The following is an 11,187-nucleotide window of genomic DNA, read 5'->3' as shown; positions in this document are numbered from 1 at the left end:
AGAATTTCAATTGGTATTAGAGCAGGCACCCCCTGTTCTACTTTTGGGTGAGATCTAGGGAGACAATTCTGGTATTATGGACAACAACAAAGAAGGAGGATCTGTTCATAGGCCACCAATCTTGGATGGTACTAACTATGACTATTTGAAAGCTCGTATGATAGCATTCTTGAGATCCATTGACGGCAAGACATGAAAATCCATTGTCAAAAGGTGGAAACATCCTGTGAAAAGTGACAAAGAGGGAACTTCAACCACTGATTTGAGGCCTGAGGAAGAATGGACCAAGGAGGAAGATAATGAAGCTTTAGCAAACTCAAAAGCACTGAATTCCATCTTCAATGGAGTGGAGAAGAATATGTTCAGGTTGATCAATACCTGCACTGTGGCTAAGGATGCCTGGGAAATCCTCAGAGTTGCTCATGAAGGCACCACAAGAGTAAGAGTGTCAAGACTTCAACTTCTTACCACTCAGTTTGAGATTCTGAAGATGAAGGAGGATGAAACTGTGTCAGAATTTCACATGAGGGTGCGAGATATGGCTAATGCATCATTTGCCCTTGGAGAACAAATGTCTGAGGAAATGCTAGTCAGAAAATTCTCAGATCTTTACCTAAGAAATTCGATATGAAGGTGACAGCAATCGAGGAAGCTCAGGATATTGGAAGCATAAAAGTAGATGAATTAATTGGTTCATTACAGACCTTCGAGATGTCTGTGAATGAAAGGTCAGACAAGAAGAGCAAAAGTATAGCTTTTGTGTCAAATACTGAAGATGATGATGCAAGTGAGAAAGATTCTGATGAAAATCTGTCTGAAGCAATATCTATGCTTGGGAGAAAGTTCAACAAAGTGGTGAGGAGGTTTGAAAGAAGACCTCGACCAAATGTGCCAGACAAGCGGTCTGACATTGGAAAACACTCTGATTTTGCTCGCAGAAAAAAGGAAGAAGACAAGTACAACAAAAGTAAAGGTGTCCAGTGTCATGAATGCGAAGGATATGAGCATATAAAGGCAGAATGTGCAACTTATCTAAAGAAACTGGGAAAAGGAATGGTGGCTACTTGGTCTGATGATGATACAGGAGAGGAAGATGAACCTCAAGTCATGAGGCTTACTGTGAAGTGCAACTCTGGATCATAATCAAGTGATGGTGAAATATCTGAGGAGGAACTTGCTGAAACCTACAAACTTCTATTCAACAACTGGAAGGATGCCTGTGAAAAGGGAATGAAGCTGGAAGGAGTTGTCAAGAATCTGGAAGTTGAGAAGCAGAATTTTTTGATTTTGAATGGCAGTCTTCAAGAAGAAGTCACGGTGCTAAAGTCAAAAATTGAAGGTATGATAAAATATGTTCGTATGTTGAATAATGGAACTGATGTATTTGACTTGATTTTAGAAATAGGATAAGTTGCAAAGGATATGACAGGTTTAGGCTATACTGAAGACCCCACAACTGAAGAAAATAGAAAGATCAGTAATAAGTTCATTCCTGCAGAGAAGAAGACTGAGTTCAAGATGTCAAACCGAATGTCTCAACATGTTGCTCAACAAGGATACCAGCAGATTCCTTATTCTTATCCTCCAACCCAAATAATGAGAAGCACAACCTGGAAATGTCATCACTGTGGTAAGCATGGACATATAAGACCCTATTGTTACAGGCTGTATGGAACACCTCAACACTGGAGAACTACTCAGATGCACACCTCTACTAATCCAAAGATAAGAGAGTGGAAACCTAAGAACATTGTAACTGCTCTTGTTGCCTACACCTCTCTGAGAGCATCTTCTAAGGAAGATTGGTACTTTGATAGTGGATGTTCCAGGCACATGAATAGTGTGAAGATGTACCTAGATAATATCAAACCTCACTCAACCAGCTTTGTCACCTTTGGTGATGGCGCTAAAGGAAGAATCAAGGGATCAGAAAAGATTGTTAGTGGTGGCTCTCCAAATCTGAGTAATGTTTTGTTGGTAGAAGGCTTAACTGCTAACTTGATCAGCATAAGTCAATTATGTGACTTGGATCTAAATGTCTCATCTAACAAAGCTGGCTGCACTGTTACTAATGAAAATGAGGAAGTTGTCATGACTGGAGTGAGATCCAAAGACAACTGTTACATGTGGTCTCCACAGAACAAGGCTATGTCTTCAATGTGTCTAGTATCAATGGAAGATGAAGCAAAGTTGTGGCATCAAAAATAAGGGCACCTAAATCCCACAAGCATGAAGAAGGTCATATCTAAAGAAGCCATCAGAGGTATTCCTAGATTGAAGATAGAAGAAGACAAAGTGTGTGGAGAATGCCAAATTGGAAAGCAGACCAAAACTTCTCATAAGAAACTGACTCAGATTGGTACAACAAGATCCTTACAACTACTACATATGGACTTGATGGGACCAATGCACAAAGAAAGCTTTGGTGGAAAAAGGTATGTGTTTGTATGTGTTGATGATTTTTCAAGATTCACTTGGGTGAACTTTCTTGCAGAAAAGTCAGAAACTTTTGAAGTATTCAGAGAACTAAGTCAACAACTCCAGGGAGAAAAGGGCTATGGAATTGTGAAAATCAGAAGTGATCATGGAAAGGAATTTGAGAATGGAAAATTTTCAGAATATTGTGGAAATGAAGGAATCAAGCATGAGTTCTCTGCTCCTATTACTCCACAACAAAATGGTGTGGTTGAAAGAAAGAACAGAACACTGCAAGAGTCTGCTAGAGTAATGCTTCATGCTAAGAAAGTTCCTTATCACTTATGGGCTGAGGCTATAAACACTGCTTGCTATATTCACTACAGGGTAACTATACGTTCAGGAACTGATTCCACTCTATATGAGTTGTGGAAAGGGAAGAAACCTACTGTTAAGTACTTTTATGTCTTTGAAAGTAGATGCTACATCTTAACTGATAGAGAACAGAGGAGGAAGCTTGATCCCAAGAGTGATGAAGGATTATTTCTGGGTTACTCAATAAATAGCAAGGCTTACAGGGTGTTCAATTCTCGCACAAAAACTATGATGGAATCCATAAATGTGGTTGTGGATGACATGGTAAGTAGCCTGAATGAAATCAATGTAGATGGAGATGATAATGTGCCTCAGATAGTTGATGAGAGACCAAATGACTGTGACATTCGGTCTGACACAGAACCTGAAGAAGAAAAAGAACAGGAGTCATCTAAGGAGATTGTTCCCTCAATAAGAATTCAGAAGATGCATCTCAAAGAAAATATAATTGGGAATCTAAATGAAGGAGTTGTTACTAGATCTAGAGACATCATTGCAAATGCCTGTTTTATCTCTAAAATTGAGCCAAAGAACATCAAGGAGGCCTTAACTGATGAGTACTGGATCAATGCAATGCAAGAAGAATTGAGTCAATTTAAGAGGAATGAAGTATGGGATCTTGTTCCCAGACCAGAGGTTGTAATGTGATTGGTACCAAGTGGATTTTCAGAAACCAGTCAGATGAAAGTGATACTGTGACAAGAAACAAGGCCAGACTAGTTGCTCAAGGGTATACTCAGATTGAAGGAATTGATTTTGATGAGACCTTTGCTCATGTTGCTCGATTGGAATCAATCAGATTGTTGTTAGGACTAGCATGCATTCTGAAATTCAAACTGTTCCAGATGGATGTGAAGAGTGCTTTCTTGAATGGATACCTGAATGAGGAAGTCTATGTAGAACAACCAAAGGGCTTTGTAGATCCAACCTTTCCAGAACATGTTTACAAGTTGAGAAAGGCGTTATATGGATTAAAGCAAGTCCCAAGGGCTTGATATGGAAGGTTAACAGAGTTTCTGATAAAGGTACAACAAGAGAGGAATAGACAAGACTCTATTTGTGAAAAGTGATGGTGGAAAAGTTATGATAGCTCAGATATATGTAGATGACATTGTCTTTGGAGGCATGTCAGACCACATGGTAGAACATTTTGTTAGACACATGAAATCTGAGTTTGAAATGAGTCTGGTTGGTGAATTAAACTACTTCCCGGGGTTGCAAGTAAAACAGATGCAAGACTCCATATTTATCTCACAGAGCAAGTATGCCAAATAACTAGTTAAGAAATTTGGTCTTGAAGGCTCAACTCATAAGAGAACTCCTGCAGCTACTCATATCAAGCTAACTAAAGATGAAAGTGGAACTGATGTTGATCAAAGCTTATACAGAAGTATGATTTGTAGTCTTCTTTACCTCACTGCTAGCAGACCAGATATTGCTTTCTCCGTTGATGTTTGTGCCAGATATCAAGCTGCACCTAAAGAAAGTCATCTGATTCATGTCAAGAGGATTATAAAGTACATTAATGGAACCACTGACTATGGAACTTTTTATGCTCACAACTCTAATTCTAATTTGATAAGCTACTGTGATGCTGATTGGGCAGGAAATGCAGATGACGGAAAAAGTACTTCAGGAGGATGCTTCTTTCTTGGTAATAATCTCATATCTTGGTTCAACAAAAAGCAGAATTGTGTCTCACTATCTACTACTGAGGCTGAGTATATAGCTGCTGGAAGTTGGTGTACTCAACTATTATGGATGAAGCATATGCTGAGGGAATATAATGTCAAGCAAGATGTCATGACATTGTACTGTGAGAACCTGAGTGCCATCAACATTTCAAAAAATCCAATTCAACATAGCAGGACAAAACATATTGACATTCGTCACCACTTTATCAAAGATTTAGTTGAAGAAAAGGTCATCACTCTTGAGCATGTAGAAACAAATCTGCAGTTAGCAGATATTTTCACAAAAGCATTGGATGCGGCTAAGTTTGAGGAGTTAAGAGGAAAATTGGGGATTTGTGTAATAACTGATTTATAGAAGTTATTGACACATGTCAAGGGCAACGACTATAATCTCTTCTATTTAACCGCCCTTGATGCAGTTGAGAAAGACACATAACTGTTTTGTCTTGGTTTCACAAACTTGAATTATTCTCTCTCTTTGTGTTCTCTGCTCTCTAACGGTTATTTTTGTAATTGTGTCAAGTTTCTCTCTATCATGACTCAAGATTCAGGAAAGAAGATCGCTGCCGGTCCCAAACCTATCAAGAACTCTCATGGAGTCAAATTTCTTGGTTTGAAGACTTCATCTTCTACTCCATCTAGGGTTACTCGTTCCTCTGCAAAAATTGTCTCTACAGAATCGTCTGGACCTGCCAAGAGGACAAGGAGTATGAGGATCAAGCATGTTGTCAAGCGAGGCACATGGAAAGCATCAAGTGTTCAGGACATCTCAGAGGATTCCATTCCTGATCCACAGGTTGATGATAATCAAGAAAGCGATGCCCCCGATGCTGATGCAGATCAAGTTATCCACGATGTCTTGGGGACTCTTGAAGATGTTGCCACTGCACAGGATGTCATGCCAAATGTTGAATCACAGGATGATCGTGATTCTGAACCAAACTCTGCAGAAAACCCTTGTGAGTCTGATGCTGAGAAGGAAGATGATACTGATGTTGCTAGTCATGAATCTACAAGTGAGAAGACTCCCTCTGTTGAAATTCCCCATGAGAAGACTCTTGAACCCGTGTCTAGGAAGGGTAAGAAACAAATGTCTGCTGCCTCTAAAGAAGAAGACTTTGATGATCAAGAAGTACACAAGAAAGTCATTGCCTCTGTTGGTAAGGAGGCCACAATCTCTACAAACAAGAATGTTACAGGTCTGAAAGAAATGAAGAAGAAGGTTTCTGGTACTCAGACTCCCAAAACATCTCAGGTTTCAATTCCCAAGAAGAAGGAAAAGAAGGAAAAGAAAGATGAGAAAGTTGCTGCATCAACTGGAAGGAAGAGGAAACATGTTGCTGAAATTGACTCTGAACCAGATGTCGAGCCAGATGTCCCTGACATCTCTACCTCTGCCAAGAAAAGAATTAAGGGGAAAAGAATTCCTTTGAATGTTTCAGAGGCACCCATTGACAACGTATCTTTCCACTTTGCTAGTTCTGCACAAAGTTGGAAGCTTGTTGTTCAGAGAAGGTTAGCCATAGAAAGGGAACTCCATGAAGATGCTTTGGAACTTAAAGAGATCATGGATCTGTTGGCTTATGCAGGTTTGATGAAGACAGTCAAGGACATTAGTAGATGCTTCTCTCAATTAGTTAGGGAATTCATTGTGAATATCCCTAGTGACTGTGATGGTGAGAGTAGCTCTAAGTTCAGGAAGGTCTATGTCAGAGGGAAGTGTGTAAATTTCTCTCATGAAGTTGTTAATGAGTTTTTGGGAAGAAGTCCTGTTGCTGGAACTGATGAAGAACCTGAGTTGCTAAGACCCTGACTGGCAAGATGGTCAAAAAGTGGCCAAAGAAAGGATTGCTTCCCTCTGGGAAGTTAACTACCAAGTATGCTATCCTTTTCAAGATTGACTGTGCAAATTGGATGGCCACCAATCACTTATCTGGTGTAACTCCTCCCCTTGCCCGAATGCTCTATCTGATTGGTACTGGTGGTGAGTTTGATTTTGGCAAACTTGTTTTTTACCAGACTCTGAAGCATGCAGGTTCTTATGCTGTGAGACTGCCAATTCTGTTTCCATGCTTCTTGTCTGAACTCATTGTCAAACAACATCCTCATGTTGTGAGGGCTGATGAACCACAAGGTAAGAGACATTTGCCTCTCAAGTTTGATTATCGCTTGTTTGCTGGGACACATGTTCCAGACATTGTGCTATTTGCAGCAAAGGGTTCTGCTAGTACCAATGGTACTCAGGCAGTTGGTTCAAGCAAAGATGATATTTTGGCTGAATTGAGGGCTGTCTCCAAGTCCTTGGATGACACTATTCAAGCTTGCAAGATTAGAAAGATGAATGTGGACAAGCTCATCAAGGCCATGACACAAGTTCCTGCTGCTACTGCTGAGGAAGGTAACATTGAAGAGGATACTGAGCATGTTGAGAATGACACTGATGTTGTTGAGGAAGAGGAAGCCCAGTATGAGACTGCTGGAGAAGATGATGGTGAGTCTGAAAAGGAAAATGAGAAGTCTGATGAAGAAGAACAAGAGGATGTCACTGACTCCACCAGTTCTGCCACTCGTAGCACATCTCTTTAATTTGTTCTCTTTTCCTTTTGGATTTATTTGATGAAGCCTTGTGTGGCCCTATAACTACTACATTTGCTCCTGGTCTGTAATAAGTCTGACTGTGGATTTGTGCACTTGAATTCTTTGTTCTGGCTGTTCTATAATAGTATGACTTTTCTTCATTGAGCCTTTGCTAAATTGTGCTAATAAGGGGGAATAATGGTTAATGATTACTTTGCTGACATGTATGCAGTAAGTGAGCAGTAGTTCTTGATGTTGTTCTTGATGTGTACTTAGTTTACCTTCTGTGCAGTGAAGGCTGATGTGATGTTACCTTTCTGTTGTGTTGTACTCTGTTAGTTTGTGATACTGCACTTGGGTTAGCCGCTGATAATAGCTATGTTGTTGGAAGTGTTTTAAGCTACCTTGATATGGTCTGATTCACTCTTCTCTGGTATTTCAAGCTGATTAGTTGGTTTCTGAAGAGGTTTTATGGTAGTGTAGTATATTCGCTAAAATTTGACAAAGCGGGAGATTGTTGTTCCTTTGTTTGATTGTCTGCATTTTAGCTAAGTATGTGTGTGCCAACTTGTCGGACCCGATGTTGTAACACCTTGCCTATGATATTTGTCCCTGAGGATATGCTGTGAGTTGGTTGTTTGGTTATCTGTGAAACTTTGTGTTCAAGTTAAGTTTTTGCTGGACGCTTCCGTGCGCCGTCAAGGAATATTCCTGTGTAATCAAACCCGGTTCAAGGGGGTTTGATTTGGAGCTATTTCTGGAAGTTGCAATCTGCTTAATTATTGATTGGTCAAGGATCCTCTGCAGATTTGTTCTTAACTGTTTTTTTTAGCAACTTCCTGATTTGTGTATGGATCGTGTGGTCTTTCAAGCCCAATGAAGACAAGGCCTGAAAGACTATATATGAAGACTTAAGACCTAGTCTCGTGCAGAGAACATATTATCATATTAGGGTTTTCATCGAGTTCATACTATTTTTGTACTCTTAGCAGCTTTATGCCATTGTTGTGAGCTAAGGGTGAGTGTTTACTGTGTGATCTTGAGATCTGTCTTTGTAACTCATATTTGAGTTCAATCACTGTGGCAGTGATTGTGAGAGATGCGAGTGTTCTCATACTTAGGGGGAGGCCTAAGTAATATTCCACGGGTAGAGATAGGTAGAAAAGGTAGTTGAACTGGGGCAGTTCCTATGAAACCTTTTATGTACAATTTCTCTATAATAGTGGATTATCTCTCTTGGTTGAAAACCCTCCAGATCTAGGTGATATTGCACCGAATTGGGTTAACAATCTTCTGTGTCTATTTACTGTTCTTTTCAGTTGTTTATTTTGTTGCATTATTAGCTGTGTTAGTCATATTGTTATACAAGATGTCTTAGACATCTGATAAAACATCTGTGCTACACTTGCCAGAATTTCAGAAGAGATTGTGACTGATTTAGTACTTATCAATCAGATTTTCATGGACGAAACTAGGAGTTTCATGAATGAAACCAGGATCAGCTTGAGGAATCAAGAAGCTTCCATCAAGAATTTGGAGACTAAGTTGGGTCATTTAGCCAAAACCATAGCTGAAGGGGTCCCATAATATTTCTACCCTCAAGCTTTGGAGGAAGGAGAGTAATCACTTACTATCCATGAAAGTGACATTGTGGAGAAAAGTGAGGAGCCACAGAGTGAAGAAGAATCCTCAAAAGAAGACTTGACCAATGTTCTTGAGCCAAAAAGTGAAAATAAAATGGGTGAACAAATGAAAAATGTGATTGAATGTGGTGATGTTCATGATGTATCCGTAGAGGATTTTGTCTTTGGAGACAAAATGCAAAAAGATGAGGAGGAAACTCCAAGTCTTAGCATCAATCTCAAGGACCTGTGGATCAATAAAAAGCATGGCAAGGAACAAGCAAGAGGGTGAAATTTTCTCAACAAAAAATGGAAACAAATCAGTGAGAATTTTCTTAAACCCTCTATTCTTAATTTGATTTATGTTGCCATGATATCTAGAAATGTAGGTAGTATGATGATGCAGTTGTGTCAAAATTTGCATGGTCTAAATGATCTAATGCAATTTGCTATAAACCCTGGATAGAACTTTGAGCCTGGGGTAGTCTATCAAAGACTTTAAAATTGAGCTTCTTGGGAGACAACCCAAGTCTAGGTTTTCTTTTCTTTAATTTGCATGCTTTTATTTTTTTTTTTACCTTTTGAGTCAGTATGAACATCATTGGGTTTCTTGCTGCTATGCTGAACTTGCTTAAGTGGTTTCATCCTTGATTTAGCTGCTTCTAATTGAAAGTTGGTGATACCATCTCTGTTGCTTTCTTGTGGTCTTTGTTGCATGCTACTGTGATTGGAAGTGAGGTTATCTTGAATATGTTTACATGAGTTCACTTCAGGGTTTCACTTCAATACCCTATTGTTTTGTTGAGTGTTGAGTGTCTCAAAGTTTATTCCTAACATGCTTGCACACATTTAGCTCTGTTTTGAAATGCATATGGTTGTTGCTTAGTGCTTGAATTTTTGAAGAGACTTGGTAGGAATTCTTTCTGGCCTCAGAGTTTTGTTGAAATTACACTTTTTCCCCTAGTTGCCCAAGTTGAGCCTTATAATTGAATAATTTTTCTTGGTCCCCAAACTATGGTGAATTGTGTTGTTGGTGAGTGTCTTATGGTTTTGTTTGAGTAGGTAAAATTATAAAAGGACTTCCTTCCTAACAAAGAAAAGAAAAAAAGAAAGAAGCTAGTTGAACAGTCAAAAGAAGGGCAAGTGCCTTGACAATTGAAAAAAAAAAGTAAAAGAAATATGAAAAGAAGGAAGGAGTCCCAAAGTCTCAACATTCTTCTCATTTTGTATTGAATAAAGAAGTCACTCACCCCAAAATGTCTTGAGAGCCCCTTGTGCTATCCTTTTTCTTGGTTTCCCTACCTTTACCCTAGCCAAAGTTTCAACCGTTTTCAGTCTCTCTCTGATTCTTGCTACTTTGCAACTAACTTTGATTTGATTGATTACTAGGGCTGCAGTTTTGTGCTTGTATGTTAGAGCACCAAAATGGTGAGATAAGTGCTTACATGGTGAGGAATTGTGATGGACTCTTGTATTCTAATTCTTGCTGATTTTTACTCTCCTTTCATCTTTAGCATGTTTACAACTGACCTTTCTCAGTTTTGAGATGTGTTTGTGTTGAAAAGCTTAAGCAGCTGCAGAAGAGGTGATTTATTCTGTGCTTGAGGACAAGCTACCTTGAGTTTACACTTGAGGACAAGCTGCCGTTGAATATAGTGGTGTGATGACCCGAGGTTGATTCTATCTTGGTCGAGTCCTTGTTTCTTTCTTTTTCCTTTTTGAGTCTTTTATTGAGTTTTTAGTCAAGTAAAGTCCCTTTTTAGTTCATGATTGCATCTGCATTAGTTTAGGTATTTTAAAACTATTTATTTAGTTTTTTTATTAATTTCTATTAGTTTTAGTTAGAGGTTAATTCTTATGGTCACATTTGAACTGAAATCTTGTGAGAATATGAGTGTTGATGGTCTTTTGGGGGTTTTTGTTTGATGAATTGAATGGATGGTTGCTGAATTATCATGATTAATGAGATGTTTCCATGAGTTACATTGTTGTTTTGATGGTTTCTTGAGATTCTTTTCAGGTTTGATAGGTTTTTGATAGAAAATGATGATGATTGAAAGCCAAGTAATGAGCCATGATGATAGATGAAGAAGGAGTTACAAAATTGAAGAAAAATCATATGAGCCACGGATGTGCGCCATGTATCCCACGCACATGCGTGGAGCTCCTGTTGGAAAAACCTGATGCCCACGCATATGCGCCGCCTGATCCACGCACATGCATGGAGGCAAAATCTGATGCTGCGAATTGTGCGATTTTGAGCGTTTTGCCCACGCATGTGCGTGGAGGAGGCCACGCACATGCGTGGATTACCGCTGGAAACTCTATAAATAGGGATTTTGTTATTTGTTTTAGGTTTCTTGTAACTTTTTGAAAAAAACTTAGAGTTTTAGTTCCTTGGAGCTTGTGGGAGGCTTCTTGGTACTCTTATTTCAGGTTTTTGTTCTTTTAATTTGCATGATGAATTTTCTAGCCATTCTTGGCTAGTTTTCTATGTACTTTGG

The sequence above is a fragment of the Lotus japonicus genome, chromosome 1, assembly GCF_012489685.1.
Source record: "Lotus japonicus ecotype B-129 chromosome 1, LjGifu_v1.2".
In the NCBI taxonomy this organism is placed as follows: domain Eukaryota; kingdom Viridiplantae; phylum Streptophyta; class Magnoliopsida; order Fabales; family Fabaceae; genus Lotus; species Lotus japonicus.
The sequence above is the reverse complement of the archived record's forward strand: the minus strand, read 5'-3'. Positions refer to the sequence as shown.